This window comes from Rhamphochromis longiceps, linkage group LG12 (assembly GCF_057381845.1).
Source record: "Rhamphochromis longiceps isolate RC_006_pf linkage group LG12, R_longiceps_female_GT1.1, whole genome shotgun sequence".
NCBI lineage: Eukaryota > Metazoa > Chordata > Actinopteri > Cichliformes > Cichlidae > Rhamphochromis > Rhamphochromis longiceps.
Window position 1 is genome coordinate 24,589,031 of NC_140568.1, and position 27,011 is coordinate 24,616,041.

The following is a 27,011-nucleotide window of genomic DNA, read 5'->3' on the forward strand; positions in this document are numbered from 1 at the left end:
TATTGTCGACTGTTTTGGGAGCTGACTTGCACTTCTATGCCTTTGTTACTGTTTTGACATTGCACTCTCAATTTATGATCTGTTTAGCGTTCAGCGTGGACAATGTGCATGCAAATATACTCATCCCATTATACTGTCTCTCTTTGTATGTCAGCTTTCTTGCCTAAGAGGTATAGATGTAGAGTTGGTTGGGGGGAAGGGTTTGATAGTGCTGTATGGTTTTTTGTTTTTTTTTTGGAAGGAGATTTGCGCGCACGCACACACACACACACACACACGCATCTGTGCCGCCAAACCCGTTTCAGACGTGAGAAACTGTACCTTAATTTGCATAAGAATAATTGACACTTCAAATTAGCCTTCCAATCAAAGAGGATTATTTTTTCAGCATATGTGCAGCTACTGAGCACTGCCATGGTGGAGAATATGAAAGGGAGGGCAAAGAGTGTAGGAACGGGAGGGGGCACGTCATAAAAGATTAACCCTTTCACTTCCTCATCTCAGACAGGAGGAGCTGGCGTGCCATTTTATTGCATATATAACTTGATATGCAGTTTAAAAAAGAAGGAGGAAAAAATGATTTCTCCTATAAGTCAGAGGATACTGTAAGACTCTGGTAGGGCAAAATGGTGCATCTGATTGATAGGTGTTTTACGTTTGAAAGCCTTAGGTGCACTGACTGTGTTATGTGCACGATAATACATCTATATTCACCTTGGTGGCACTGGGTACAGGCCAAGAGAGCGAGCGCTATTAGGCAGAGCATATGAGCGTGTGTGTATGTGTGTGTGTGTCATAGTGAATGTGTGCAGATTGAGGGTTTGCCCACATTAAACCATTAAAGCAAGTTCAATGTTGAATTATTGATAATGGCTAATGAAAAGGATCAGTTCAGGATGAACTACAGGCTTAACCACAGCCCTGAGGCTAACACACACACAAAGTACATGCATATACACCCATTCTCCAGGTGCAGCATTGATTTCAGCTTTTCTCCAACTGGAGTCAGATCAGTACCAATGTGTTTTTTTTCCCTGTTTATAGCTTACTCGTCATCATTCCATCATCTTTAAAGGCCCATAATGATCCATTCCAGTGAGGAGCAAAGGAGGCCACAGCAAAAAAAATAACTCCGGCTTTCTTCCAGGCCTCCGTGTTTGACAAGCAGAGAGCCTTTTTTAAGGTTGAGCCAGTTTTCAGGGAGAATAGGGACAGAATTCATTTTGGGGGAAGGGGTAGAGAATGGGGACTGAGGGTTTGGCGCCAGCCCCTCTGAAGCGCTCAGCATCCCCCCGCTTATGGGATGGCGGATGTGTCTGGGTGTATCCATGACAACCTCACTGCATGCAGGGATATACCACGGCAATAGAGCTGGGCGATAGAACGATAACGATATGTATCGCGATATAACTTTTACTCGATAGAGAAATTAAGCTATCGCGATAGACCTCGCCGCTCTTGTCCTCTTAAAAAAAAAAAAAAAGGTCAGCCGATCCAAATTCAGTAGCGCAGAGCTGAACCAATCACAGCCGCAGTCACGTCGCGTGACTTGCTACGTACAGCACAAGTGCCAAGCCGCACGTGTGTTTGTTTGGGAAGCAGCCAGCGGGTAATGGAGCCAGCGCATACTGGAGGAAATGAGTGTGCCGACTAGAAAAATCAACCGAGCGTGACCGAAGAGAAAACAGATGATGGTTCCAATGCCGGAGAGATTGTCGAACGGAAGAGCCATAGAAGTTCCGTAGTGTGAAGGTATTTCGGCTATTTCAAGTCTGACAAAAAACAGAGTAGCGTGCACTGTAAATTGTGCCGAAAGCAAGTCTGGAAATACAATAAACTGGTGCATGCGTCACACTGTGCGCCGCGTTATTGTTTCGGTGAAATGAATTTCTACAATACTGTTAATTCTACTCTCTGCAGTGTTTAAATGCTTACATATACACACAGTTACTGTCCCTCCACACATACGACTCGGTTCTGCTTCTATGCCGCAGCTTTGTTTACTTTTTCCCACCGAGGCTTCTAGACTTCTGATTGGCCAACATTTCTGCACGGTTAGGAATCTAGCGCCACCTGCTGCTTTGGCATGTTCATAGCAGCGTTTTCCTTCATTTCTGCCTTTACGTGTGAACGGGATTATTTTTTAAAACGAAAACGGAAAATCTCAGTTTTCAAAAATACCCGTGTACGTGTGGACGTAGCCTCAGTCTCTGACTGGAAGCGCTAATTCGTCATTCGGCTTTTGTCAGACTAAAGTAACTGTTAAAACTGTTTGAAAAGCTAAGCTATACAACAAGGAGAGATTGAGAATTTCCTTTTAGTTCTCAGTTTATTTGATATTGACAAAAGTTAGTCAATTTTGTCTGTTCTTCTGTAAAACAAACTAAGATTTATTTTTAGAATTAATATTTTGTTTCTAAGTGGAATTGACAATTTAGTAGTCTGTTTCGTTTGTTCTATTTTGAAACTTAAACGCTTTAGCGGCTGCCTTTTGTGTAGTTTGCAATATTTGCCTTTATTTATCTGAAAAAGTCTCATGTTCCTTAAGTACATCTACCCTGTTGAACTCATTATGGGAAATAAATATTTAAAAACAAGCTGCTGATTATTTCACATTTTACTTGTGAGCAACGGCACATTTAAATCTTACAAATATAGTTATTTGGCTTATATCGTGATAGATATCGTTATCGCCTGAAATGAAAAAAACATATCGTGATATGAAAAAATCTCATATCGCCCAGCTCTACACGGCAATATAGCCAAGGAAAGTTAAGAGAGTAGATGTGTGTGTGTGTGTGTGTGTGTGTGTGTACGTGTCGGTGCAGATCCATTCAGGTCCACATACTGTATCTCAGAGAAAGTATTCCCTCAGTTAGACCGGGAAGCTGCTGAAGTCTCAGTTTGCTGATAGACATATATCTTTAGCCTTTGACTCAGAAGCTAAACATAAATAGATGTGCTCTTTTGTAAGCCAGTTTTTTACTTTGACACAGTTGTAAGTGGTTCTTCTTGCTAATGGTTCAGCATTTCCTCCTATGTGCTGTGTGTTTTATGCTTTCGCAGATACAGACAGGTGCACCCTCATGTGCACTCAGGTCGCTGCCTAACAAACATTAAAACACAGACTAACACATTCTCAGACACAAAGTCACACAATCACTCTCATGAGTCTTGCATAGCTCAAGCTGTGTTATAATAATCCCATCTGGGATGGCCTGGATTCTCACTCAGAAAGTACCTCATAAAGTAGCACATATATGTGTTTCAGTGTGTGTGTGTGTGTGTGTGTGTGTGTGTGTGTGTGTGTGTGTGTGTGTGTGTGAGAGAGAGAGAGAGAGAGAGAGAGAGAGAGAGAGAGAGAGAGACAGCACAAGGGAGACAGTGCACAAGAGTGAGACAGAGGAAGATGCTTTCTGTGACATGGAATATATACTGCTTTATATTTTAAATTCACCTTTCTGTCCATACTCAAGCACAAATGCACACAAGCACACACTCACAGATGTAGAGTCAAACTCAGATCCTGCGGGAGTGTATTTTTAACCCCAACTGCCTGTGCTTTTGCTGAGGGGTTAAAGGGCCGAATGGAGAATCAAGTAAATAATTCACAATAGCTGAAACTCTTTCGATGTAACCTCAGAATGAACGGGGGAGGGATACCAAAGAGACTTAGTTATGTAGTGGCACAATATAGTCTTGCAAAATCCTGCTTTGACTTAACGGTAAAAAGAAACAAGTAGGTCAATAAGTGGAAAGGCCCCTCACCTTCTGATTAAGTCTAGTTACATGGAACAACTGTGAAATGTCTTCATATATACAGCGCTAAACAATATACATGTCCTGTTATTTCAGGTTTGATGGACCAGAAGTCCATCATGATCCACAAACATCTGGAATAATGACCGGAGTCTCCGACTAAGGACATGGAATACATTCTGCTGATCTCAGAGGTAACCGAACTCGCTCCATTGTTACATGGCCTGCTCTGTGCATCCTTTTTCTCAGAACATTTGATATGGAGGTGTCTGTAAGACACTTTTGAGTGACATTGCCTCTGTCAAATGGCTGATTGAAGGAGACACAGAGAGAAATGCTGTGCTAATGAAATCATCTGACCCACATCCTTTCGTGCTATCCATTTCTCCAAAGACACAGAAAGGGCATTTATACAGGTAAACCATGACTGGTCCCTGAAGTGAAAGAGGGGGTTTTTCAGAAGGAAGAGGAGCATCCATTATTTACTATACTGAGGTTGCTAGACACTTAAGAGATAATGCAGTGCTTCAAGCATACAAAACATAGAGCCTCCTTGGTGCTGGTGAGGCCATTGTTGTGTGTTTTGAACATGTCTGTTTCCATCCATACTGACAGATGAAAAAGAATGTGTCTCCCAAAGGTTCAGAAGCTTGGACAGAGATAGACAGAGAACGGAGGAGAGGCAGGCAATGGGATGGTGGAGAGATGTGTTTGTGTGTGTGTTACATCTCTGTGGATGTTCGTTTTTGTGTCTGTGCATCTGTATGTCTGTTTATTACCCCCAGTTTGTTTTTCGGTATCTGCTCATGCACTTATATGTTGAAAAACATATCCAGTCATAGACTGCATAATGCAAAATAAACAGTCTTATTTAGTGCATGTGCCTGTCTATACATACATCATGTTCCTGCTGACTTTGTATAAATATTCTCTTCCAGTTCTAATAGACTTCAGTCAGGTCTCTCCACTGGCTCCCAGTTGCCTTTAGGATTGATTTTAAAATCTTATTGCTGGCTTTTAAGGTTTTAAATGGCACTGCACCTTCTTACCTGTCAGAACTCCTTAGAACTTATCGCCCCAGGAGATCTTTGAGGTCAGCCGACCTGATGCTTTTAGATGTTCCCAGGTATAAATTAAAGACAAAGGGAGAGAGGGCGTTTGCTGTGGCTGCACCCAGACTGTGGAACAGTTTACCTCCTCACGTCAGACTCTCCAAAAGCCTAGAAACTTTTAAAACCACTCTTAAAACTCACCTCTTTTCATTGGCTTTTAGAAAGGTTTAATTTATTTGTTTTATATATTTTTATTTTATTTTTATCAGCGAGGTGTTATTACGAAATTGTGTTCTATTGTATTTTTATCTGTATTTACTGTACAGCACTTTGGTCAGCCTTGGTTGTTTTTAAATGTGCTCTATAAATAAACTTGACTTGACTTGACTTGACTTATTCTCTATAGATTAGCAGCATCACTTTCTCCCTCCTGGAGACTGGAAGCATCTGACTGTTGTCTACTGGGAGTAGTTAGCAGAAGGAGACTAAGGCATAAAACTCCTCCTACAACTTGGGGCAACACCAGATACTACTTTCTGCCTTTGTCAATTTCCTGGGGGACACTTTGACATGAAATCCTTTTTATTTTTTTGTGGAAGAGGAGAGAGCACTCCCCAAAATTCCAGTGTTTTTCTGCATAAATGCGCATTGTGATGGAGAGCACGACAACTATACATGTTTACAGATCCGCTCAGGGAAATTCCAAGTCACCGAACAATATCCGTAAACTAAAATATAGATGTGTGCATGTGTGTGTATTTTATAACATAAATGATGAAAATAATGACAAGGGGACCTATTATGCTCATATTTCAATGCTTATGCTATTATGCTCATATTTGGAATCTACTAGTGTTTATGGCTAAAACATATTGGTTCAGTCCCTGAATTCAACCTCTGTATAATAAAAAAGAAAAAAAATGTTTTTAACTCCTCTCCCTTTACGGCCAACCTCCTTTTAAATAAACTGTCTTCTGATTGGCTACTCCTCACAAGCAGAAAGCAGGCCAGGCTGCTGTGCTAACAGCCAAAGATGTTGGACTGAGGTGACCGCATTAAGGATGATATCATTGTCTTTGACATCACATAGATCCAAGACTGCAACAAAACTTGCACTTTCACTGTTTGAGACTTTGGCCATCAACCAGTATCATAAAGCTAAAAATGGGAAGATCATATTTCACAACTCTTGGGTCTGCTTTCTCAAAATGTCTCTCTCTGAATTTTACAGTCAATGAAATGTTACGACAACCAAGAAAACGAAGGCTAAAACTATTAAAAATGCCCTAGTTCGTAAAAGATGCAAAACTCTCTTTGGGACATTTGAAATAATAAAGTTATAAGAACATATTACAATATTTTACCCTTTAAGTATTCATCTTGAAGCACGAGTTTTCACAGTGTGCTTCATCTCAGTCTTTCTGTTTTTTCTTGAAATATTTTACACTTTGGTTGAAAGTTTTTGAAAGAGGCAAATACAGCGGATCATCCTTATAGGCATAAAACTGCAGTGTCAGCAGAGGACATCAGGAGGATGCATAGAAAGGCACATGTAGTTTTGACTGCGATCAGCTGCCACAAACAGACAGGCAGGCAGTGTTTGCCCTTGAGGAGTTGTGAACAGACAGGGTGGTGTGTTTGAGTTGTCTGAATCCACCTCCCTTCATCTTTTGGAGTCAGGCTGAGTTGGACTGCTGATGGCCCAGGGACCCCATGCCAGCCCTGAACTATTTTGTACTGTCAGCCAAACATCAGACAAACTTGTTCAAGGAAACATGTCTGGCCAAAACACTACATCCATAAATTCTTGTTTTCTCTGAAAAAAAACTTTGGGGAGTTACTGATTTATTGCAGATTGTAAAGGTGTAGTGCACTCTTACAGCTATTTCAAGTGGTCAGTTAAATCAGCAAACAGCAGTCACAGGTTCATAAAATGACATGCTTTGTTGTCTTTGTAGTCTGATGCAGCTGACGAGACACTCAGCCACCCTTACTGTCTCAAATGACCCCAGCTGTTCTGTACAGCCTATACATTTGTATTGGGCCCCTTAATACCTTCCATGCTTGTCAACGAGCTCTATGGTTTCGAGGAAATTTAATACCATAATGTCTTTTTGGAGGAAGGGAGTGTCGGGTATGGCAGGAGTAATGGAGGAAAGGCTGGAAATGCAGGTAACCCAGGTTAGGCTGAGGGTACAGGGATCCGGTAAGGCGTTCCCCAGACCTTAGAGTCTTCTAGGCTTCTCTATTAGAGAATAATAAGCAGCTGTAACCCTGAGACACTCCCAGGCCTGTGTCCTCAGCTACAAAAACCTCCACTGGGCTTCTTATCAGGTTCTAAGGATATCATGTAAGACAATACATGTGAGAAGTGCAGGGAGAACAATAGGAGGAAAGTGCAGTGTGATATGAGGGGGACTAATGTCAGCGGATATTGCTGAGGCCTTTGTCGCCTTCAAGTACACTGGGAACTCGCAGCTCACTGAGCTCCTTTCATTCAAGGCTCATGCTCTGGGATGTGACGAAACTCTACAACAAATGCCGTCCCTCACGCTTGATGGCAAACTGTAAACACGGAGGTTATGTGTTTGTTGTGTATGAAGCATAACTCACTCTTTCCCCAATCTTGGTGGAAAAATTGTGTTTACTGAAAGCTAAAGAGTATTTCCTAAACGTTGTGTGCTGTACATTTGTTTCCACGCAGCATCAATATTTTTCTTTAAAACTGTAATTAATAAACTCCTGTGATAAAATCTAACACTGCTGTAATGATAAACTCATATTTCTCTTCTATTTCTTTTTCTTTGTATTTCTCTTTTTTTAGGTAAATAAGTTATCCTGATTAAGAAGAACGGAGCCAAACTTTCAGCAATACAGAGTCTTACAACAGCCTGAAAATAGTACTTACTGTGCCTTTGTTCTGATGGGTATCATATTTTCTTTTCTTTTTTTTAATGGAAAAACACTTCTTAAAATAAGATGAAAATATTCTACACATTAAAACATGTATTTATTTCATGTCAGTGATTGAATTTAACAAGTATATTTTCTGACAGCTAAATAAAGACTTTTTCCCCCATAAGTGATGTTTTAAGTGTGAGTTATTTCTTCCTTTCTGTTCAGTGCTGTGGCACTCCAGGTAAAGAACAATGTGCTTGACATAATTGGGTCCTATGTGGTTATGAAAAGAGCATGCACACTGATAAAAGCTGGCAGTGTGATCAAAGCACTATGTGTCCTGATCAAATCACACACCTGACACAGTTGTAGTTTTCCCAGACAAACTTACGAAATGTAGAGGAAAGAAATTTCAGTCGGCGCCAAGAAGCCTTCCTCTTGAAAATCTCTGTCATTCAACACTGTGAACCATTTTGACACGCTGCTCCTTGTCTGTCAAATCAAGCGTAAGTGCATGTGCAATAATTAAGAATTACAATTATTATTATTTTTGTCTATATCTCCTTTTGGGGGGGGGGGGGGGGGATGTACAGTCTGACTTCTGTTTGTGCTGTCAAGGTGTCTATATAATTATATCCACACGCTAAATTACAAAGACAAATTAGGATCACGATATCTTACAAATTGTTCGGTATAGAAACAATTTGGTTTTATCTTTTATTACTCAGTTTTTATGTCCTTCCTGTTGCACAACTACCAGTATACAGCACACCAGGCTGCGAACCAATAACATCATAACACTTCATGAGGTAAGTAGAAAGCTAATGTTTGACACTGGAAAATGCAAACTGGACATGTAAAGGACACACACATACAGACAAACTCATACTGACGTCCTGCGTTTTCCCACAGTATCCAAACACCAGCGTCTGGTGAAGTACTTTTTAAAAATACCACTAAGTGTAAAAACCAACTTTATTTTTCATTTCTGTGCAGCTCTCTAGTCTATTAAGTTGTCATTTTAAGGGCTTTCCTTGCTTTCCAGTTAGCAACATCAATTTAAACTGCTGTAAACTGTAATTGATTAAGTGATGGCTCGAGCTCACTTGTAGCATTTGTGTAAAGAAAATAATATGACATAGAAACCTGCGTATATTCCTCGATTATTCTATTTTAGCGTTGTCTAGATCTTAACTAGTTTAATATTCGGTTTCATTTATAGTTTTAAGGGCCTCTAGTTAAAACACAGCACAGCACAAAACACCAAATTAACCACAATTCAATGTCAAAATATTCCAGTAGTCTTTCTTTCTTATAGAAAGAATAAAATTGAGTAAATTTGAGGCTTAAATGTTCTCCGCCTGAATACATGCCTCTATAACCCTCAAAGATATCAACTGTACAACAACTGCCAAACTAGCTTTCAAGTATCAGCAATATAACTGCAATGCACTGCAGTACAAAAGGATGTTACACCAAAAGATAGAAGTCACAAGCGTAATTCCACCTCTTTGGAAATGTTTTTGTTTCAGAAGAAGGAGCATATAAAAACTGTGGTATGTAAACTTTCCCTTGAAAAGCCACTGAATAAAATTCAGCTAACTCACAAGGGACATCACCCAGCAGGGGCCGTAAGTTAAACAACCTCAGAACAACATTAATTTTGTATATTTTTATCAAACAAGCCTAAAGGCCAGTGCAAAACCTTCTTTTTATAAAATAAATGGTAAATGGCCTGTATTTATATAGCGCTTTACTAGTCCCTAAGGACCCCAAAGCGCTTTACATATCCAGTCATCCACCCATTCACGCACACATTCACACACTGGTGATGGCAAGCTACATTGTAGCCACAGCCACCCTGGGGCGCACTGACAGAGGCGAGGCTGCCGGAAACTGGCGCCACCGGGCCCTCTGACCACCACCAGTAGGCAACGGGTGAAGTGTCTTGCCCAAGGACACAATGACCGAGACTGTCCAAGCCGGGGATCGAACCGGCAACCATCCGATTACAAGGCGAACTCCTCTTGAGCCACGATCGCCCATGCAAAATTTGGAGAGGAGCTTATTTAAATGAATCATGCAAACTTAATTTACAAAGATTTTCACAAGGAATCTACTGCAAAGTACATTGACTGCAATACTGAAAAAAAACCATCATATTTTGAGCCTGATTTGGGTCTGATATTTGCTGCCAGGAGTGGTAATTTTTGTCGAATGCCAAGGGAATATTTTAAGCACAAGATACTGACACAGGTGAATGGCTCAATGTCGTGAGTGCAGAGCTTTTTACTGACTCCCAATATTTGATTTGTCAAACTACAGAGATTACAGTGATTTAAGCAGGTCAAAGGTGTGTTTTTGATTAATGCCTGACTCTCACAATATGCACAATGAACTTTAATAAATACTTGCAACCCTGTATGGCAAAAACAAGAATAATACAAGCAATTATGCATAATCACTCAATCAAAATGCTTAAGGTAATTTTCTGTGTTACCCTACTCACCCTACAGGACAGCTGTCACACAAGATTTACCGGTGAAATAGTTTTCACCAAAGCACACTATTTAGTTTCTTAGAACTTTAAAGTTTGCCCTTACATCATAAGAAACTGCTCCCTCATCAGGTCTGTTCATTAGTGACACTAATTTAAAGTACTACTGTTGCCTTGTGTTGGTCACTATTACAAGGAACTGCCTGTGAAAGCCATCTTATCTTTTTAAGTCACTCAGTAGATTGTTCGCACACTTCCCACTGCCCAGTCTCACATTACTTTGATCTGCATAGTAACTCTGGTCCTTCATGGCTAAAAGGGAGGATCACTTAATAATTACTCTGCAATTAAATATTTATTTTTCACCCTGACTACTCATTATTTGCTGATTATGTATGTAATATGTGAGATAAATACATTCCATTTGGACCAAATCATTGTCTCTGTGATTCTGCACAGAATTGGGGGTCAATAAAATTAAGGCTTTTCTTATGAATTAGACTGATACATTTATTTTAATTGGTTCAATTCATTAATATGAATCTGGTGTCACTGAAAATCCAAAGTGCCACACTCTTCATTATTCCCTCTCCTTTTCTAATCACATTAATTTTCTCTGCTTCTCCCTACTTAACATTCATTGTCACTATTTTTCTCACACTTACCCCATTTTCATTTCCTTTACCAGCATCATTCTTCCCTTCTTTCCTTCACCCATCTTTCAGGCTCATCTGTCCTCACTTGTCCTCTCCCACACTAAACCATTCTTTTACCGCCCCTCTCATTCTTTTCCTCCCTCTCTCTCTCTTTTCCTCTCTCTCACTTCTATTTTTCTCCCTCTCAGATGTCAGATCACAGTCTAGTCTTCCGCTTGCCCTGTCATCACATTTTTCACACAGCCCCATCCCTTAATTGGGCCTGTATCATCATATCATATCATGTAGAATACCTGATCACAGCAAGAGATGAAAGATGGCCTCCAACTATCCCCACACAGACAGACTGACACACATAAAAACATACACATTACACACAGCCGCGCTCACACGGATGCACGTCAGTGGTCATATGGGACATGAATCTAAGCTGAGGGTTGTGTCTGTGTAAATTTTTGCTCCTCGTGTTTGCAGCACATTGTCGATGTGATCGTTACAGTGTGACAGGTGAGATGGTGTGTATTCCACGAGTGTCCAATGATGTTTGTATCAACTGCTAGTGGCTTTTGTGATGAGACAAAGGATGCCCTGGAGCCAGCGGTGTCACATCTGCAGGTAACTATGGCAAAATAAAGGAAGCCTCAACAACAACTGTCAGAGGAGTGTTAAAATAGCTCAAACATGTCTTGGTGTCAGTTTGAAAGATCCAACATGAAATCTTGTGCAAGCTCCCCTGTCATTCCTGCAGCTGGTAAAAACGACTTAGCACTGTAGCCGTTAACTATATAATGAGCTTCTCATTCACTTTATGCTCTTCCAGATAACAAAGGTAACATATTTATAAATTAAGTTTATTTAAGTCTTAATTATACGGCAGCACGGTGGCACGGTGGTTAGCACAGTTGCCGCACAGCAAGAAGGTCCTGAGTTCAATTCCACCATCAGGCCGGGGTCTTTCTGTGTGGCGTTTGCATGTTCTCCCCATGTTTGCGTGGGTTCTCTCCGGGTACTCCGGCTTCCTCCCACCGTCCAAAGACATGCAACTTGTGGGGATAGGTTAATTGGATAATCCAAATTGCCACTAGGTGTGAAAGTGAGTGTGAATGGTTGTCTGTCCCTATGTGTTAGCCCTGCGACAGACTGGCGACCTGTCCAGGGTGTACCCTGCCTCTCGCCCTATGACAGCTGGGATAGGCTCCAGCGCCCCCCGCGACCCTGAAAAGGATAAGCGGAAGCGAATGGATGGATGGATGGATAAGTCTTAATTATGTTTATGACTTAACTGATAAGCATATTATATCCCCATTTAGGTCCATGGTAATAAATAAGAAAAGAATGGGAAATGGAACTGGGCAAAACTTTGTTAGCTTTTGCATGCATTGGGCATTCACTGTTATAACACAGTCCAACTCATGTTGTTTCTAAGGGTATAACTATTATTATTACAGAGAGGCAGAACTGATAGCATTTGTTGCTCAGGTTCCACATTAACAGGGTTGTTGTTAGCCATAGCTGCTAGCTGCTACCTTAATGATAATACACAGCTAATGTGACTATGAGATAATTGCTAACAGTTAAACGTCTAATGTAAACATCTGCACCAGCAATGTTAATACTTATGATAACTTTTTAACATGTAAATGTTGAAATGGGAACTGTACTGACCTCTCCAAAGTCCTCAGGAAGAGTTCCTCAATATTGTGAACACAGCTAGCGCTAGAACAGTTAGTTAGTGTATGGGCTGTGCGTCTGTCTGTAAAGTTCTGAATTAGCTGGAGGTGAAGTTGACATCAATAATACTACAAATGCATATCTAATCCACAAATCTTTACTATCAACTACTATCTTTTTCTTCTTCTGTCAGCTGCTACTTTTAGTGGTCACCACATCTGCCTCCATTTTATCCTATCTTAGGCTACATCCACACGTACACGGGTATTTTTGAAAACGGAGATTTTCCATTTTCGTTAAACGCAGAAATGAAGGAAAACGCTGCTAGGAACATGCCAAAGCAACAGGTGGCGATATATTCCTAACCGTGTAGAAATGTTGGCCAATCAGAAGTCTAGAAGCCTCGGTGGGAAATAGTAAACAAGGATGGGGCATAGAAGCAGAACCGAGTTGTATGTGTGGAGGGACAGTAATTGTGTGTGTATATGTAAGCATTTAAACACTGCAGAGAATACAATTAACAGTAACATTATTGTAGAAATTCATTTCACCGAAACAATAACGTGGCGCACAGTGTGACATCAAAAAAGGTGCACACGCTTGACGCTGCGTTTTCTGCATTTTCTCAGTTTTTCTTGTCCACACGTAAATGCAAAAACGGAGTTTTCAAAAATATCCACCCTGGCCGGAGCTTTTAAAAATCTCCGTTTTCAGTGACCGAAAATGCCGTTTACGTGTGGACGACAGGTGCAAACGCAAAGAAAAATCTGCGTTTTCAAAAATACCCGGGTACGTGTGGACGTAGCCTTACATTGCACGTGATTTCTTAGTTTGGTGTATATTATTCAGACCATCAAACAAATGGTAATATTAAAAAAGAGTAAATGTGGGTCATAAATTATGCCAGAATTTATAAAGGGGAGAAAAAAAACTACCAAAATGCACCTGAGCCTGAGTTAAATAATTAATTAACTGTGTTTATCACAATCAAAACTTTCCACTTTCCAAAAAAGGCAAGTTCAGGTCAATTTGAAACAAGAGATCACTTAAATAGAACCTGACAAAGTAAAAATAGGCTAAAAGGTCTCAATAAGCAACAAATCATACCACCAGTGTTGGAGATGTTACTCAAAAATATGAATGTATTATGTACTACTTTTCATAAAATTAGTGTAACCTATTAACTTACGTTACTTAAATTCCTCGCCAGAAAAAGTTTTTTTTTTTTACAATGTTTGTTACATCAATTTCACGTTACTCTGTGAAAAGACCAGAAACCGCTGGTACCTAATTACCAGTTAACAATAAAAACCCGAGGCGGCAATTACACACATCAACACAAACCCCTATACTAGTTTAAGACACATAAACAATTTCATGTATGAACGCAAAACCAACAAAGCAAAGATGAAAAATAGCCCTAAAGAGACTTTAAAGCCACAGTAATTCTACTGCAGAAACATGTACAGGTGAATGGAGGCTCAAAATGTTGAAACCCTAATGGGTCACCACTACCCTGTTTTACCTGTTGTAGTTCATGGTCTGGTTCCTGACCTGGTTCCTGGGCTGCAGTGACGATCCACTCAGCTTAAACATCACTCTGGATTCTTGGCTAGCTTTGTGTTAGCATGTGGTATGTACGGATGCTTGCTGGGAGCCAAAGTTGTATGTCTGTGTGTAGTAGTCTGCATCTCACCAATCGCACAGTCTTGTCTTGTTGTGCAATTAAACAAAAACAAAAAAAAAAGATCTCCACTCCTCAAAAACTGTAGAGCACCTCATCATTTCCCTCCTCCCGCAAAAACTGAATTCAGCTAACTGTAGCACAAGTGTTCAGGAAGAAAGTATCTTTGTTTGAACAAAGGTGAGAGCCATCGTTCACAAATGGAAAAAATTCTGAAACAAAGGTGAAATTTCCCGGGACTGACTGGCCTAGCAAAAGCACATTGACTACTCACCTAAGAGGTCACAAAAGAGCCCAGAATAACATCTGAAGAACTGCAGGCCTCAATTGCCTCAGTTACGGTCAGAGTTCATGATTAAGCAATAAAAAAAGGACTGGGCAAAAACTGTATCATTGGGAACGTTTCATGGCAAAAACCACTGCTGACCAAAAAAGAACACAAGGGTTCATCTCACATTTGCCCACAAACATGTTGATCCCCAAGACTTTTGGGGAAATAATCTCTGGAATCATGAGACAAAAGTTGAACTTTTTGGATGGTTTGAGTCTCATTACATCTGCCACAGCATTTCCTTAAAAAATAAAACAAAAAAACATACCCACTGTCAAACAAGGTGGTGGCTGGGTGTGTCTGGGACTGCTTTGCTGCTTCGGGACCTGGGCGACTTGCAGTAATTGATGGAACCATGAATTCTGCTCTGTACCAGAAAATTTGAAGCAGAATGGCATCAGTTTGTGCCCTGGAGTTCAAGTGCACTTAGGGTATGCAGCAAGACGATGATCCAAAACACACCAGCAAGTGCTCTACTGAATGGTTAAAAAAAAAAACAACAAGCAAGGTTTTTGAGTCTGGTCTTAAATCTGAGCAAGATGCTTTGGCGTGACTTAAAAAAGACCCTTCATGTGGGAAAGCCTTTAAATGTGGCTGAATTAAAACAATTATGGAAAACAGCGGGCCAAAGTTCCTGAAAAGTGAAATAAAAGACTCATCGCCAGTTATCACAAATACTTGTTTGCAATTCTTGTTCCCAAGGATGGCACATCCAGTTATTACGTTTAGGGCACAAATTCTTTTGCACATAGGGGCATGTAGGTTTGGTAACTTTTTTGTTTATTAAATGAGGTCATCATTTAAAAACAGCATTTTGTATTTACTTGGTTAGTTATTATTATTTTTATAGTATTAAAATTTGATGATTTGAAACAAATAAACGTTAAAAGCTAAGAAATTAGGAAGGGGCAAATACTTATTTGTGGCACCATATTTACTGTTCCTCCTCTTCACATTTCCAACCAATTTCCATTAAGTTTACATTTCCAACTGTCAACATAATGGAACAAACGTATAAGAACTCCATAACTGACTCCTGCAAAGGCAGAACTTACCCAGCATGCCCACTATGAACGCTTCAGAAGAAAAATGTTACTTTATTCGTTAAAAAAGGTATTCTGTAATTATACTTCTGTTTACAGCTTCATTAAAAGCAAAACTGGTTCAAATGAATCCAAAATGATCTGTTTCATTGAATCAAATAGAAAGGAAATGTCATGGAAACTCAAAATATTTGTTAATGGAATTTTAAAATGAATTAAAATAAATTAAATTTAAACTATTGAATGTAATTTACTTGCAGTAATTTGGTTTACGGTGACTCGGTTAACCTTTAGAAGTAAAAAAAAACCCCAAACAAACAGACAAACTGTACACACTACCTCATTGCAAAGTCATAGGCTCTCATATTTCACTAACATGGGTAACTTCCAGTAGATAATGATGCAATCATGTGCAACGTGTGTGGATAAACACAAGCACCTGGGTTTGTTCAGAGACCCAAAAAGGACACACACCTCTTCATTCCATGGGTCTTGTCAGTAAACAACCACACATACATTACTTGTTCTTGTAGAAGACGTTAATGTTTTAAAGAATATATATGAAGGTCATGTTCTGAAAAACTAAAACTAATGGAAACTGAGTTACAAGCCCATTTTTATCTTGTTCTCCTGTTATGACAAAGTATACCCAGTAACTGGGTTGGTCCCTCAATTATATGCAATGTGTGTATTGTGTACAGACACACAAGGTGCGTTTGTATCACATCAAATACTTTGTCAATAGCCTGGCGCTATCCATGAAAGAGAACACTGATAATACTGTACCGCAGTAGTTCATGAATGAATGTGAAATCCAAAGAACACAAACTCAGTCATGTGCAGATGTGAATCTCGGTTTTTGTAGAATCATAAGACACCTGTCTACATCTTTCAGTACTGTTGAATGGAACCTGGAGAATTTGGGAAACACAAAGACCTCAGATGACTTTAACTGGCACTTACTCAGGAAGAATTCTGCTATTGATGCAGAGCTATGAAGCAATGAAAAAAAGCCTTTCCACATTTAGGTGGGAGTGTTTTAGCCCATGAACATGACCTTGGTAACTACTGGTGAGGAAAAGTAAAGAATAGAACTTCTAAACTCTATTATGTGATAGAACTTTTTGGCTCCGTTCTTTGTCTCCCTCTTGTTTTTTTTTCACTAGACGGCACAGTATTTCACTTTTATCTGCAAATAGCAGGACTTTGTGTTATCTTATTTTGTTTGGGGGAAGATTCACAAGTACTATCCGCCGCATGATCCCAGCAGACGACAAGATACAGAACTCCAAGTCTGGAAACTTCACAGAGAGAAAAATGAGGTCTTACTGAAACTATCTTTGGTTTGTGTTTAACTCTGGTAATTCCCGCTGAAGATCTCCAAACCATAGTATCTGCTGGTGTTGTAGTATACAATGAAATAGTTTGTTTGCATTTTAAACCAGTTTTTGCTTATGTGTTCATTCCTTCTTTTTCTTTTTCTTTTTTTTGTAGATCACAGCTGTAGACTGGAAGAGCAAAAAGGATGACTTATTATTTAACGTTGTCGAGGTTACTCAGCCTACTTTTTAAAGGCTTTTTTAAATGAGAATGTTGTGATAGACTTGATTTGATCATCATTTTACAGACGTGATCAGTTCTCATCATTGATCTGTTTAGTCATGTTGGCTTTTGTAAAGTACTGTGCAAAAGTCTTAAGTCAACCGTCATTTCTTTATCATTTGCTAGGAAAATGGGAAGTACATTCAGCTATTTATTGAAATATGTACAAATATACATGGAAATGCAGCATGTAAGACAAACACAGAGTCTGTACAATTCTAACAAGGTTCAAAGTCAGCATTTGGTATGCCCACCTTTATTCTTCAACAGAGCCTGAACTCTCTTGTAAGCTTTCTTTTAATTTCTTAAAGTAATTTCTTAAAGTAGTCTTCAAGAACGGTTCTTCAGCCTTCTTGAAGGATATCTTAAAGCTCTTCTTTGGATGTTGGCTGCCTTTTTTTTCCATTGTCTGCCAAGACATTTGCACACTGCTTTAATTATCTTGAGGTCCAGGTTCTGTGGAGGCCAATCCATGACTTATAGTCCGATTGTGTAAAAGAAAAACAAATAAACAAAAATTGGAGAAACTGGACAACTGGAAGAAAAAAAAACTACAGCAGATGGATGATATCTGAAAATCAGGTTCTTAAGAAATAAAAAAAAACCCATCAAAGATCTGAGAGATGCTTCTGGATCTTCAGTTGATTTTTGGCCATCCATGTTTTGTTTTTCCTCTAGTTACCTGTTTCTCTATTTTTTAAGGACACATTGTACACAGTGCTGAGATATGGTAAGTGTTCAGTTAATGGCTATTTGGGAATCACCATGTTGGTGCAAAATATACTATTTTATGTCTGTCAAATTGTGTTGTGTTTTCTGTAGACATAATTAAAGAAATGAGAACAAATTATTTTTGACAAGTTGTCTGTTTTGTCTAGAAACAACACTGGATGATCACTTGAGTTAGATGAGTATTAACCAAAAAATACACACCTCTGAAAATTGACAGGTACAAAGACTGGACTGGAAATGAGTAAAAAAAAAAAAAAAGAGCCTGAAGAACTATATCTGAAGACCACCCACTTTAAAAAATGACTGGGAAGCAAAATGTAAATACCGTAAATGAGGACTGGCTCAAAACTTTTGCACAGCACTGTAGCACTACTACTTGGAGATAGAGAATTGTGATCATCACCAGTACAGAGGATGCCTTTCACTCTGTCACATCACATGATAACTGTCAGGTGTTAAACGCTGTCTCGGCATCCTAAGTCTGCCCTGTTGAAGCTGGACAAGGGCAAAAATCGTTGCCTGTAATATGGTGTGTGAACATGTGCATGTTTGAGTGTATGAGCTTGCATGTGTGTCTTTCTCTTTTTGTCCAGTGGAGAGTGATTGGGTTTGAAGTGTACGATGTTGACAGTGTTCAGCCATCTCTGGAGGCACGAAGCCACAGGGCCGAAACTGTTTCTTCTCTTTCTGTCTTTCTTCTAGTTCACACTCACTCTCCTTTTTTTCCTCTCAATTTGCGACTCTCATCTTCCTCATCTTTTCCCTGCTCAATCTAACCTCTTTTCCTCCTGGCTATTTTTACCCTCCTCTCTGATGAATTTATTGATATCCAACATTGATATTTATTGCTGCCGAAAATGGTCGTCCGTCTTCTGAGAGGTAGGCAGGGATTCCTTATATGGGTCAATAAGAGACACACATGCCTGCTGCTTTGAGGGAATTCACAATTGCTATAGCAGAGATATACCTCATGGTCCCATATATTGAAAAAAAAAAATATAAAAGACATTGGAAATGGGATAATCAGAGATTTTCAATATTGTCTAGGTCGCTTATTTGCATTCTGTGCATTCACCTATAACTTCCTGGTTATAAATGTGTATTTACAGTGTACAGGGTAGAAACCTAGGCTCTAGGTTACATGTGCTTCGTCTGAGCACTTCTTCTGGGTTTCTTGCAGCTGCCTGAAAACTCTTTTAAAAGTAAAAACAACATCATAATAAGAATGAATAATTTCTTTATGTTTTTTCTTCAAACTGCACATATGTCATGATACATTTCCATAAAAAGTTCAATAAATGAACTTTCCTGGTGAGCCCTTGGTGGACTGACTCAATTCATCTGTGCAAACTTCAGGTTTGAATTCTTGAACTGTTCATTGCCGTATCTCAGACCTGCTGGTTGTCATGAGGACTAAGGGTAACACAACAGAAGCAGTGATCCTCTCTGTGCCGCCATTATTGATGTTGTGTCACCCACTCCTGGGGCTCCGGCTTTGTTTTCCCATCATGCCCTCGCTGCCTGCTGGTTGGTTTAAACAAGCAGTATTCTTGTTCAGCCTTTCAATTATACCATGCCCTGTAGCAGCACCCTGCACCCTCCATATACACCAAGACAGGAACTAAGAGAGTGGGAGGAATTGATTTGAATTTGGCATCTAATAGATGTTTTGGTGTTCCTGTGGTTTTCTGTTTATTAGTATTGTGACTCCTTATGAGCAGCTATTTTATGTTTTAGGTATGATTTTGAGTGATGCACGAGGAAAAAAGTACTTAGCCTTGAAGGAAAACCCAAAGTAGTGGATCCCAGGTGCTGAAAAAAATAAATAACTTAAGAGTTCAAGAGCCCTAATAGTTTTTGATAGTAGTAGAGTTAAACAAGTTACAAAGAACACTGAAAAGGAAATGAGAAATGCAGTTTCACACCAGCTGTTTCACTTAGACGTTTATCACACTAAAACATATTTAAAAGTCAGGCCCTCCATAACTTAAAATACCAAAAACTTATTATTTCCACTGCTTTCCCACTGTCTCATCACCCTATAACTCCCTGTCTCCTTGTCTGCGAGTCCCACAACAACTAGACACGGGTCAAGTTCTTCTATTGAAAAGGTTACATAGAGGCTGAAACCCGGCAACCGCAAAAGGAGACCGTCTAGACAAGGCCCCACAGTCCTGACCCCAGTTACAGCCTGTCCCTCAAGGGGCCTATAACACCTTTGTTTTCATGTTGATAAATTCCATTTCCTGTCATACTAGCAGCACAACAAACCCTGTGATATCAAAACTTTGAAACCTGGACTACAGGCATGTACAGAGCAAGTGACAGAGTGTAGTATAGAGCAAAATTAAAGTGTGTTTTTTTATGTCGGTAACTATTTGTTTACAACAAATTACCCAACAAGTCCTGCTTGCATAGTGTAGAAATTGTTTTTGTAAAATATTCTACAATTATTGATGAGAATAAAACAATCTGCAGAAAAATAATACTTTTTTCACTTGCATTTACTTTGGTTACCTGGGTAAAGTTTGATGAGAATATGTCTGGCACAAAGTCCTCAGTTCCCACAGACACATGTCTGGATTTGGGGGAAGTCTGTTGATTTAAGCTTGCATTATCATCTAGTCACACAGCATAAATTAACATACAGAGCACACACGACCAGTCTACATCTATTCAATAAGGGAACATGGTTTGCTGGCTGACACGTCAAAGGGTCGTTTTAAGGCCTGCTCGTGGCAAAGCGTTATGCTAATTACTGCTTACACATGCACTTTAATTAATATGTAAAACATTAAAAATGCATGCTATATTTCAAGTGCTGTCAATAAAGAACAGCTTGTATAAAATATATTTAGTTATTATAATTAGTCTTGCATAAAATGTACTTATGTAACCCCAGCCAATCGTAGGTACACTCCATGATTCAGTTTCATTCGCCGTTTCAGAGAATACTTGAAGTGGAGACGTCTCTGATTTCAAGATATTATACTCAGATTTTTTCCTCATCTCTAATTGTAACAGCAATAGAGTGATAGAGTGTATAACAGTTTACTCTGTGTTATTATATAAATATAGTACATCCCTGTAGTCTCCTAGATAATAACCACTTTGCTTCTGTTAAGTTGTTTTTCTGTAGTTCAATAATGTCAAACTTGCAAAAACCTAATTGGACTTACTGGACTATTACTTCCCTCTCTTCCCTTTAAGCTATTAACTAACTGTACATTTAAACTTTATCTATACCATATTTCTTAAAATAACAATCAGTAGCCAATTAAAAGCTGGGCCTATGAAAGTGCTGTAAGTGTGCCATAATAAAAGCCCTGTTAAATGATGTGTGTCTGGCGAATTTGCTAACATTAAAAGCTCAATGGTACGCATGTTCTGCTATAGTGAGCGTTTCTCTGTCGTTCTATTATATTAGGGGTTCGGTTGCACATAATGTTTTTTATTTACCTTTTCACGAGATTAACTAAGCCGTGAAACCGCGAGTGCATTGGGTTGCTGGGTTTATGACCATTCCAATGTTGGCTCCGTTTAGGGTGTTTAAAGTGAGGGGCTTCAGATTTTAAAATGAATGGCACAGAGAAACTCAAGTTCATGTCTATGAAAAGTCACTACTCGGATCTGTTTTCACCTTGTATGGCAGTAATTGTAGCAGGACGTGAGAGCAGATTAAAACAAAGCTGTCTACCAACATGTACAACTTTGTGTAATTAAACAATCCTGTGCAAAATTTCAGTGAATGTAACTGCAAACACTAGCACAAAAAAAAGCAATATGGGCATGTAAACAATTAAATGCATTTAATAAATGAATAATTACATGCATTAAAATAATTAAAATGAACACTAACCAAAAGTGACCAAAGACCAGATAGATATTGATTAGACAGCTGTATTTTAAGTACACCAAACTAGGTTTCCCTAATCTTTTCATAGAAATTAAGCAGCATTTTTTTCAGTATATATGTGGAGCAAGATGGTTACAGGAAATATTGGCATTGGCAGAAATGTTAATTTCTGTAACCACATTGTGCTGTTAGATCAACTCCACATTTTTCTAGAAATAAAATGAACAATTATTGCAATATCTATAGTTCGTTTTTTTCATGTTGGCACACATAGAAGAATCTCTTGTTTTGCAGACACAATATTTAACAAAGCAGATAATGATATTATATAATTGTTTATAAATGCAACGCTCCAGTGACTAGCTTTATATGATATCGTTTGTTTTAGTTTTGTTTTTTTATAACAGATATTTTAGTCATCTATCTTAATTTCAGTATATAACTAGTACTCATGGGCAAGACTGTGATAGCCATATTTCATTCTGATTCAAAACAACCCTTAAAAGCATCACCTAGTGTTTCAGTACTTCTTGTAGAAAACCCTACTTCCTGTTCTTTGTCTTCCATTTTCTACCACCAAGCTAGCTGAGAGCTTTCAAGTTTAAATTATACACTAACCCTACCAATGCAGGGTTTTGCTTGCTTGCTTCCATTGTTCCGAGACTCATTGTCCACCCCTTTCCATCTTCTGCCTCCCTATGGAGAGCCATGAAGTGTCTGAGTCATCGTCGATTACAGTTTGTATTTATAGATGAGAGTCAGGACCCGGGCCTTGCAAGCAAGTATGGATGTGCATGTGTGGGTGGATAGGTCTTTCCAGCTCACACTGCCTAAAACCAGTGCCCATGACTCACCTTAGCTACTGGACGCTGCCACAGGAGAGCTGACGTCACCTGTCCTGAGACAGAGTTACTGCTTGCAGTGACCTCACTCTGATCCAGGTTAGAGAAGAGTGCCAGAGGATGTCTGGTAGGTCAGTGCTTTAAGGCACCATCTCATATCCTCCTTTCTTGAGCACATGTCAAAGTAAACATGTAGCATTTCACTTTGTGACAACAAAGACTGTCGAGCCACCACTGTTTCAGCGCTCACGAACAGTCAGGTGAAGCTGTGCAAGAATTTTGTCTCTTTGTTTATCTGTTCTCTTTTTCATATCCGGATATTGAAATGTGCTAACACGCTTCAACACTCAAATTTGGAAATTTCAGTTAAATGAGCAGCCCATAATCGTATATTTGCACTCAAATGCACACACATAGGGCCTTCGGGTGATTGATGTAGGAAAATTTCTGATGTGTAGACTAGAGATGCCTGTCTTTTCCACTTGAATAGGAGGGACTTTATCTAGACGGAAAGGCGGGAAGGCAAGAAGGTGGTGAATGCTTTCCCAATGAGAGGTGAGGCATATTGAAAACTATATTAAATTACCCTGATTAACAATTTAACCACGATCAGGAAAGCCATGGGGGTGCTCTGTAGGGAGGCCCAAAGACTATTCATCCCCACAGCGCCAGGGTCGTAAGGTGCCCCAAGTTCACAGGCTCGGGCTTTTTGTTATGCTAACACCTTATCCCAAATCAGCTGCCTCCTCCATGGTCAGACACAAGCATTTCCCTGAGAACTTTCAATGATTTGTCATTCCACCGTTCATCTCACCCCCACCCCAGCACACATATATGCACGCTCAGGCACTTCCATGCACAAGTCTGCATTTTTGCAAGTAAGGAGAAAAGAGATGTGGGTTTTTGAACCTGTGCGTCCTTGAGAAAGCCATTAAAAGATGTCTTTTTATCTTTTGTATAATGCTAAAATATTCCACGTACAATCACTTTTTTTTTTTAATTTCGAGAAATCAAGCGTAGTGATCAGCATAACCTTACTGTGCACTCAACATACTAAACATAAAACTGAAGATGTAAAAGAAAAAAGAAACAAGACAGAGGATAACATGTTTCAGCATTTCTGTCTCATGGGAGAGCTAATCAATACACATTAAGAGGGGAGTTGATAACACATGTATTAGAGGTCAGGAGTCAAACTCTGGTCAAATACCCTTGACCTAAGGTCAAAGTCTTTAGCATGAACGTGCCTCTGGTGCATCATCACATAGGTCCCAAATCTGTGTAATCACAAAAATCTATTTAGCCAGATAAGCATTTCTACAAGAAGATGTCTTAAAAAAGGGGTTTTGTTTTTTCACTTCACATTTTGAATTCTTAAAATTGTTTTGTCATTAACAAATTCTAATTTATGAAAAGGCTTGAACTGTATTACAGTTGCAATAATAAAAGCATACATCATGCACAAATACGCAAAATGCACAATACAGTCCCTTATTTTAAAATCTTTAGACATTGCCAACAATCACAGCAATTCACATCAAATAAAAGAAAAGAAAAACGCATGCAATATAATGATATACCACTGATTGGAAGACAATTATTTGTGTACAGCCATGGTCCTGAGTTGTAGGCGTGTATGACTGCCCTCATCTCACACTCAGCCAAAACTCAACCAGGAGAGAAGGAAAAAAAAATCTCATCAATGCAAATTAGAGCCCACAACCTGAGGAGCCTTGCAGGACCCACCAGTTATCAAAAAAAATAATAAAAAAATCACAGGCTTTCATTTCCAAATCTTGTTGTCACAGATTCTCCATATTAACACAGGATAGGCAGTCATATCCATGGATTAGTCTGCAGTTACTTAAAAAGCCGTATCCACACTCAGGCTGCCACAAGAGAAAATAAGGATGCTTCTAATTCTGCCAGCATAATTGCCTGATTATAATGAGCTTCTCTCTCTCGCTCTCTCTCTCTCTCGCTCTCTCTCTCTCTCCAGCACTGCCTTTATTTCTCAGTGTCTGCACACACACACACACACACACACACACACACACTGCAGCCTAATTCTGATATAAATCAGTCTTCAATTGAATAGAGGGGGGGAAAAAAAATCAGCATTATTATTTTCTGGTGTTGTAATAGTGCTGTGCACAGTGAAACCTGGCATGAAACCTAACATTTTCCTGCGATTTCAATAGATAATAGAGTTTTGAGCAAAAATAAAAATAAAGCGCACAATAAAAACAACAATTTATGTTCAAATGAGGTATGCTGACATACCGCCTGACATTCAGTTAATTAATTTTGTGGAATCCAGACACAGTGCCAGTAAAGCAGGCTAATGTCATATCAATATGCTATAGTGCCTTATGTTTCCACTTTCTTTGTTTGAGATGCATTACAAGAAAAACCACTGAACATTTAGCTATGGCTTGAAATTATATATATGTATATTTTACCAGAGTTTGTAGCTCAGTATAATTTAAATATGAAATATCAGTATTCTGATAATTTTTTAAATTAAGCCACAAAAACCCCTGATATTTATTTAACTTATATCTGACTGCTTGGCTTAATAGCATTCAACTCACAGGTTACATGTCACCTCAAACATAATAATGACTTAATCTTGAGATTTTATTAGTCAGTTATTTTCAAATGACACCATTGCTTTAAGCTGTGTATTTATTTATTATTTTCATAGTGTTGTGCACTATAACCTCATCCCAAATCAACACCATGAGCAGTCTAAGCTGTCAGTTCACTCTGCACCAAAGTGACACTTTTAGTAAGAGCAGTAATAAAAATACATGCATCATTTTATACCTTTAGTTGTAAAAGTAAGTAAGAAGGATTAAGCCACACACACACACACACACACACACACACACACACACACACACACACACACACACACACACACACACACAAAAACACAGAAAGACACGCACCAGTACAGACAAAAAAAATGATATTCAATTAAAAACAAATAGAGAAGGCATTATAATATAATATTTCCTTTCAAAGTAAATATAATGTTACCACTCTTCTACTGTCGACAGAAAACTGCATTTGTCAATCATTAAAACACATGCACTCCCCATGATAGAATAGACGGGGAGGAGAAGAGGATATGGTGCAGACAATATAATGTCACTAACTTTTCGAGTCGTTGTTATTCTGCCCGCAGTGTTTTCGCTTTGGCGATAGCATACATCGCCTTGTTCCACCAGGATTTGTTCTTCCATCCCTTTAAAGCTGTCTAAACCCAAATGCAGGCTAAATGAGCATGCCCACTCATGAATGCTTTTGCTTAATTACAATCCCTGATGGAAAAACTGCTGAGGGAGAAGCCTGAACACATCCACGTGTTAGGATGGAAACAGAAGCTTTTTTTTCTCCCTTTTTTCTTTAAAGAAGACAAAACGTATGTGTTCAAGTGTGTATGAATGTCATTAATTATAATAGGGGTATTTCCCCCCCGCCTCGACACAAAAGACAAAGGCAAGCTGTATGTGCTTGAATTTCATTTAGCGAAATGATATTGATGTTTTGAATAGAGATCTTGAAAGGCCTTTTTCCTTTGTGGACTGGATGTGAGTTTTTACTTATCGGAGAACAGGACCTGACATCTAACTTGCCAAATGTGTGAGTTATTTAAATATTAGCTGCCTTAGTTATTATGGTTAGAAAAAAATATCATTGGACAGTTACTGGCTGTAACAGACTAACGGTAAATAATATGTCTACTATTCCTGTTTTGTGAAGTCATAACGAGCCAAAAATAAACTAAAGAGGGATGATGAGTGTAAATTTATATTTATGTTTTTTAACCAATAAGATAAAATGTTTCAAATCTGTGGTTAACTCTGTCCTGGATTCAGTAGTGTGGAGAACAGAGAGTACTGTGTTACATGATCCCAAAAAAAGGAGACTCCATCTCAGATATTAAATCCTGATTCGTGCAAACCTTGACAAAAATGTTGAACAGAATTTTACATAGTAAATTTCTGTGGTATATTCTGTGGTTAACCAAATGTGTGCTTCGAATGTCACATTGTTCTAGTTAAGCAGAAAGCGCCCGGTTTCTGTAAAGGAAGTCTACACTACATATAAATTATTCAGGAGTATTTGCATTTGCATTGTAATTTGCATTCATGTAGATTACAGAGAATGAAGAAGGAGGCGCTGCACCAAAGAGAATTACATTCTGAACCATTTTCAGTCCTACTGGTGAGGAGTTGACATGGATTTTTGTTCTATTTTCCTCCTCTGCTTCGAGGTGTACTGCCGAGATCAGGGACACACATTTCAAACTGTTGTTTGATTAATAAAAGAAGGAAATGATGTAAAATGCTCGCCAGATCTCATGCACAAGAAGCCCT

The 27,011-nt window shown here is 39.0% G+C and overlaps 1 long non-coding RNA gene across 1 annotated transcript in view; it reads left to right on the plus strand.

The window, feature by feature from the left end:
- LOC146657303 (uncharacterized) overlaps nucleotides 1-7,885 on the plus strand; it is a 41,856-nt gene extending 33,971 nt beyond the window's left edge. The window contains exons 3-4 of the long non-coding RNA XR_014914051.1: nucleotides 3,856-3,953; nucleotides 7,636-7,885. This is a non-coding gene — a long non-coding RNA (uncharacterized LOC146657303). The remainder of the gene's footprint in view (nucleotides 1-3,855; nucleotides 3,954-7,635) is intronic.
- Nucleotides 7,886-27,011: the final 19,126 nt, after the last annotated feature.